The following is a 6,257-nucleotide window of genomic DNA, read 5'->3' on the forward strand; positions in this document are numbered from 1 at the left end:
TGTCCACTGGGCTATTGATTCCAGCAAAGGAGAAAATACATACTGTCATTATGTTCAGATACATTTCCAGGAGGCGGGGAGAAGGTGGCCACCAAAATTAACTGGCTTTTGCTTAGATGCAGAATCCAGCTTTGTGCTTTTCCCTATGAGGAGGGCCAGTAGCAGGTCGCACACTCTTACTGGCAATGGGAGCTTGCACGCATCCCCCTTCAAACTCCTGGGGCATCAGCTTGGCCCTGTCCCGTCCCTGCAGTGATGCTGCAGGCAAAGCTGGTCGGGGTTTCACTGCGATGGATGAGTTAGAGCCGGGGGCCCTGGGAGCTCCCCTCTGGCACCAGCGCAGAACAGGACCTGGCTTCATGCCTGGGGACAGGGAGCCAAGCAGGAGCAGGGGGGCAGCTGGCCTCAGCCCCTAGCAGGAATAAAGGGGAATTGGAGCCAAGTCAGAGCTTCCCATCAGTGTTGTCTAGTTGATTCCTGCTGCCCTAAAACAAGAACAAAATGAACGTGTAGGGGAGACTGTAACGCCCTGCAACCCTGTCCTGGTTTCGGCAGGGATAGAGTTAATTTCTTTTCTAGTAGCTGGTACAGTGTTTTGGATTTAGGATGAGAACAAAGTTGATAACACACCGATGTTTTAGTTGTTGCTAGGTAATGCTTACACTAGCCAAGGACTTTTCAGCTTCCCATGTTCTACCGACTGAGAAGGCTGGAGGTGCACAAGAAGCTGGGAGGGGGCACAGCCAGGACAGCTGACCCAAACTGGCCAAAGGGACATTCCGTACCATGGGACGTCATGCTCAGTACATAAACTGGGGAAAGCTGGCCGGGGGGGGGCCGCTGCTCGGGGACTGGCTGGGCATCGGTCGGCGGGTGGTGAGCAATTGTACTGTGCATCACTTGCTTTGTGTATTATTATTATTATTATCATATTATTATTATTATCATTTTATTTCAATTATTAAACTGTTTTTATCTCAACCCACGAGTTTTTCTAACTTGTGCTCTTCCAATTCTCTCCCCCATCCCACCGGGTGGGGGGGAGTGAGCGAGCGGCTGCGTGGTGCTTAGTTGCTGACTGAAGTTAAACCACGACAGTCCATTTTTTTGGCGCCCAACGTGGGGCTCGAACCCACGACCCTAGGATTAAGAGTCCCATGCTCTACCGACTGAGCTAGCCGGGCTACCACGACAAACCCTACTCTAACTCCCAGTTGCTGCACGTGAAGTTGTGGGGAGCGGGATGTCTCCGCAGGCATAGCAGGGCTACCAGGGTAAGTGTGATGGCTGCGCTTATGGTAGAGAGAAGGGTTTGGATCAAAGCGTTCATCTGCCTGAATTCTTTTGATCTCATCTGTTGCCTGTAGCCTTGCCAAATAAGACAACAATATGATTGGCCTACAAAGACAGCTTCATCCCACTGTCAAAAGCTTCTGATTAGTGAGATCAGAGATGAAGCCTGAGATTTATGTTTCAGTAAGTCTTCCCACAACGAGGTGAGAACACCAGTATGACCCCAAACACGTGCTCTAACACTGTGAGGCGGCAAGAACTGCAATTCAGCTGAGATCTGAGAGTCCCATAATTTGCCAGATTAGACATATTGTAACTCCAGACTCATTTGCAGAATTAATTATGCCACATTTGCAAATCACTGTAAAACCATTTTCATCTGCAGAAAAATTATTGTGATATTTTCTGATGCTCTCAGCTCTGGTGAAAGCAAATTTTCACATCCTCTCTCTAAACATACTTTGCCAGAAAAATATTTTCCAAAGTGATCTGTGCAGCTCTCCCATACTCATCTTAACTCAAACCTGTACCATGAATGCCATAAGCATCTTTGTTGTTTTGTCTTTTGGTAGATGATGAACTCAGGTCAGGGACAACATCTCCCTACGCACGTGTGAAATACTAGGAAACCTGCTGGCTTTGTGAACGGTGAGTACGGAGCTCACTCGACTGCAGACAATGCAGGCTAAGGGCAGCGCCAAGAAACATTTGTCTGAGGCAGTACTTTGCTCTGCGAAGCTGTGCACAAAGTGCTCTATGAAAGCCAATAGCATAGACAAAAAATAATGTTTCTATTCTTCATTTGCTGGAAGTTTAGGAAAGAGTGACCCAGGACTTCAATCAGGGTTATGTCTATGTGGGAGCCGATAAAGAACTAAGGAAATAAGCAGACACGTCTTGCAACAATCTTCTCAGAACAATGCGGGGATAATGCATAAAAAGCTTACAGGAATAATGTATCCAAAGATGCTTTTCTATCATTACTTAATCTACATTCATATAACACTGGGAGGCTTTTTAAACAACTTAGGCTGACAGAAACCTTTATATTACACCCATTTAGCTCCATATTGTTCCTTGCTCTCAAATTTCCAGTTATAAGGTCAGTTTCCTTAAATATTCCCAGCATTCTTTTCTTGCTAGATAACTTCTCTGTCTTCAATAATTTCTGTACTTACAAAATCTGGCTTGTTTGGAGTAGATTAGTGCTATTTCTATTCTTTTTCTTTGAGCCTCTATGAAAGCAATACGTACCCCGTCCTTCAACTTATTTTAGATCAGACTCCAAAGGACTTTCAGAAGCAGTTCCCAGATATGAATATTCAAGATTATTAATGCAGAATATCCCACCTCAAAAATACCCAACAATATTAATTGAAGAGTCCTTGCTTCTATGAGCACCCTCATGTATACATGCATTAACTGGGATACCCATAGAAAGCTGACATATGCAAAGCTAATCCTATTAATTAGAGGACTGTTACCTCAAATTAATCATTGCACAGTGCCTCCCCAGGCCTGGCGTCACCTCCTCAGTTCTCCATGCTGTCTTCTGTCTGTCTCAGGCACTGTCCCATCCCCAACAGCGGGCAAGAGCTGATGTCAAGGGGAAGAGGAGCAAGCTGAACGTATAGTAGCGATTCCTCAAAGAGCTTTCTGAGCCTCCAGCAACTTGTAGTACTGACCTCTTCAGCCAGAGATGAAATCTTTATCTTTAAAGTGGTTTCATTCTTAAGAATAAAATCACCAGAACTGGACAAATATTGGGGGGTGGGGGAAGAGGGGAAATTTACTGTTATTAGGAGAAGGTAGTCCATTAATAAACTATTGTCACACATTTTTAGGAAAATAGACATAACCTGTTAGGCCAAAAGTAGCTTCTGGCATCGGACAACCCAAAAATAGCCTAATATCCTGAAAGACCGTCAGCTGTTCTGGGTCTCTGCAGTCACTCTGCTCTTTGTACTGTGCAAGTCTGCAGCTGTTACGGGAGCGTTCCTGCTTCTACTTGTGCAAGGGTTAAACTGAACATTGTCCTTGTTTTGGGTGCTTCAGCTTCAATTCACCTGTGTCCTGGGTAATCAGAAAATGGGGAGAAGATAAGTTAGTGTTTCTGAAAATGATTTATATCTGGTTGGTATTATTGGTCATTTCTTGCAATATTGGTCATTTCTCTTGATCAAAAATTTTCAATTTTTCTCTGCTAGAAAGCAAACATATTGAAGACTCCTTAGTGTCTGTCTTAAGATATATTGGATGAAACTTGCATAGTACTCTCTGGGTAAACTATAAGCATGTAAATGTAATTTTGGTTTTCATACTTACTTAGGCAAATGCTTAAGAGTTCTGGGGCTGTTTCCAAGTACAAGAGAAATATTTTTATTTATTTCAATGCACTTGATGAATTAGGGTCATGCTGAGAAAAGTGCTTGGTTCTCATGAGTTTTTAATTAAGTTTCAAACTAAACTGACTATTTACCATGCTTAGTGTGGTATTCATGCACATGGCTCCTCACATCATTCTAAAAATCAAGCCATGTACAACTGACAGAGACATAAAGATGACTGTGAAGCATTAAGCATTTGCTACTTATGCTTATTTGGTCTTTGCTTATGCTGATGGTCTTATTTCATCACCTGCTTCAGAAAGAGTAATTTAGGATTTGTACAGTGTGCAGAAACCATTCCCGCTCCAGCCTCCCTCCTCTGGCTCAGAAGAAACCGTCATTATCAGAATTTCTGCAAAGGAATTAGAATGATGAAAAATGAGCCCACTGAGTCAGTATGTTCAAGCTCTGGCTGGTACAATTCATGTAAAAATCAAAAACAACCTTCTCCAGCCAAGATCCTTTGACAAAGATGAGCACTATGCACAGACTGTGGAACAGATCTTCACGCTGAGTGATTACATTGCTCTGGCTGTGATAAAAGAAGGTATCACTGGGAAAGATAAACTCTGCCAGTCCTGGAGGCCTGCATTGACTCTGAAAAGGGTGTCCTGCCTCACTGGCAAAGGCTTACAAGCACAGGAATGGGAATGCTATGCAGATGAGCAAATTTCTCCAATTTATCATTTTTTGTTTTGAGAAGGAAGGAAAACAACTGAAAATCTGTCTCTAAAATTTCTCAGATAAATTATTTATATCGGGGATTGTTTTCAGCCCTTAGAGACTGTAAAACGTGAAGGGCTGAGTTCATGAAACTCTCCAAGGATGGGCTGGCGGTGCTGACAGTGGGCATCATCTGGCCTGTAGCTCCACATCAACCCCAGGAACCCGCAAGCAAATAATTGTCAGTATCTGACACCTGTGCGGTCCTGGGCACGGTCCAGCACGGCAAACGGAGGAGCCAGGGCAGCTCCCAGGCACCTGCTTCTGTACCAGCCCTCAGCAGGTGCTGTGCACCCTCCTCGGTGAGACCTCCCCAGGAAGGGTTCTAGCATCACCACTCTCGCACCCGCCATCCCCCGGGGGTCCTGGAGGCGGCCAGTGGGGGAGGCTGCTCCCCCCGTAACCTTCTCAGGGGCTGGAAGGGGGGTGAAACTGCAAACAGCTTTTTTCCTGCTCTATTCCTCAGCTTGTGTCTCGTGCTGCTGTGCATCACCCCATCCCCACAACAAGCCACTGGTCTTCAACTGGTCTGATGTCAGGAATGTCACCAGATCGGGTCAGGGGCCAAGAGCCAGCCTGACACTGGCTCACGAGGGGAAAGCGGGAAAAGCTCAAGACCTGCTGCCACCAGTGTGCTTTGCCAGCCCTGCTGCACAGTGCACTAACACTGTCACGGTGCTATTCTGCCTGCCTCTCACCCACACTTGGTTCTCAAACAGACAGGTTTTAGAAACCTGATTTCAGAAAAAAAACTGGTACTGAGAAGTGTAGAGAAAGTGTCAAGATTAGCTCAATTTAGGCCATGAGCATATCTATATGTCCTTGCTTAACTCTTTAATAAAACAAAATGAAATCATATTCTTGAGTACTCTGCCAGAAATAGTCGATGAACACTGAAATTCAATGTACCACAGAAGAAGCTTCTATTATCTTTGAAGCATGTTAAAATAGCATTGGTAGACCGTGGCTAATACCACGGTTTTACACAAGATGAATGGGAAAAGGCAAACTTGAAATTTCACACAGCACTGAAAAGAAAATACATTTCTGATATCTTAAAGCAAATACTGGGTCACTTCCTGCAGCACAGTAATTCAGAAATAAAATGGGTCTCTAAAAGGAACAATGGCATCCTTTTCTCTGGAAGAAATGTTCAGTGAATCCTTTCCCATTTCCAAACGTGCAAGGGTCAAACTGGTACCTGCCCTTATTGTGCACTTTCTGTAGGAGGCTGAGATTGCTTGCATGAGCTCACAGGTGTGGGATGCTTTGAAGATTGCTTTGTACAGTATATCCTGCCAGGAAAAGCAAACCTTTCGTATTCCTCCATACATGATTTTGTACAAAAGGCTTCTCAGGGAGTCAAGCTGAACCTGCACTATGAACGGTTTGAACAATTATTATTATTTTAGAAACTTTATTACCAGAACTAAACCTGAACTGTCAATTCAGTGTTTCACACAGAAGGAACCTCAGCCATAGCCGAGCACATGTTTAAACTCAACCACAAGAATTACTGTTCATCTCCCCAGTTCCACTTGTCTCTTTTTTTTTTTAAAAACCAGTAAAATACTCTCAAGCTTGGGAGTATTTTAGCATCAGTCTTACTGACAGGAGCACTTCCTTCAATTATATTTTAGTCATCAAAGAAACTGTGAGCCTAGCGTAACTAGATAAAAGCCCTTCAAAATGAGAACCTTCCTCGATGCTCTCATTCCTGATCAGAAATACTTCTTTGTGGAAGCCTGCAGACCTTGCAGTTCATAATGTAATGATACTTAATGACATTTTTCATTGCATTTCTGTTTCACAACAGAAGCGTGTCACCAGGGGGTTTGGTTACACCACATTGCA

At 44.1% G+C, this 6,257-nt stretch overlaps 1 non-coding gene across 1 annotated transcript; it reads right to left on the minus strand.

Moving 5' to 3' along the window:
• Positions 1-1,111: 1,111 nt before the first annotated feature.
• On the minus strand, positions 1,112-1,184 carry TRNAK-CUU (transfer RNA lysine (anticodon CUU)). Its single transcript has one exon. It is a non-coding gene; the product is annotated as a tRNA-Lys (tRNA).
• Positions 1,185-6,257: the final 5,073 nt, after the last annotated feature.

The sequence above is a fragment of the Aptenodytes patagonicus genome, chromosome 7 (genome assembly GCF_965638725.1).
Source record: "Aptenodytes patagonicus chromosome 7, bAptPat1.pri.cur, whole genome shotgun sequence".
NCBI classification, from domain to species: Eukaryota; Metazoa; Chordata; class Aves; order Sphenisciformes; family Spheniscidae; genus Aptenodytes; species Aptenodytes patagonicus.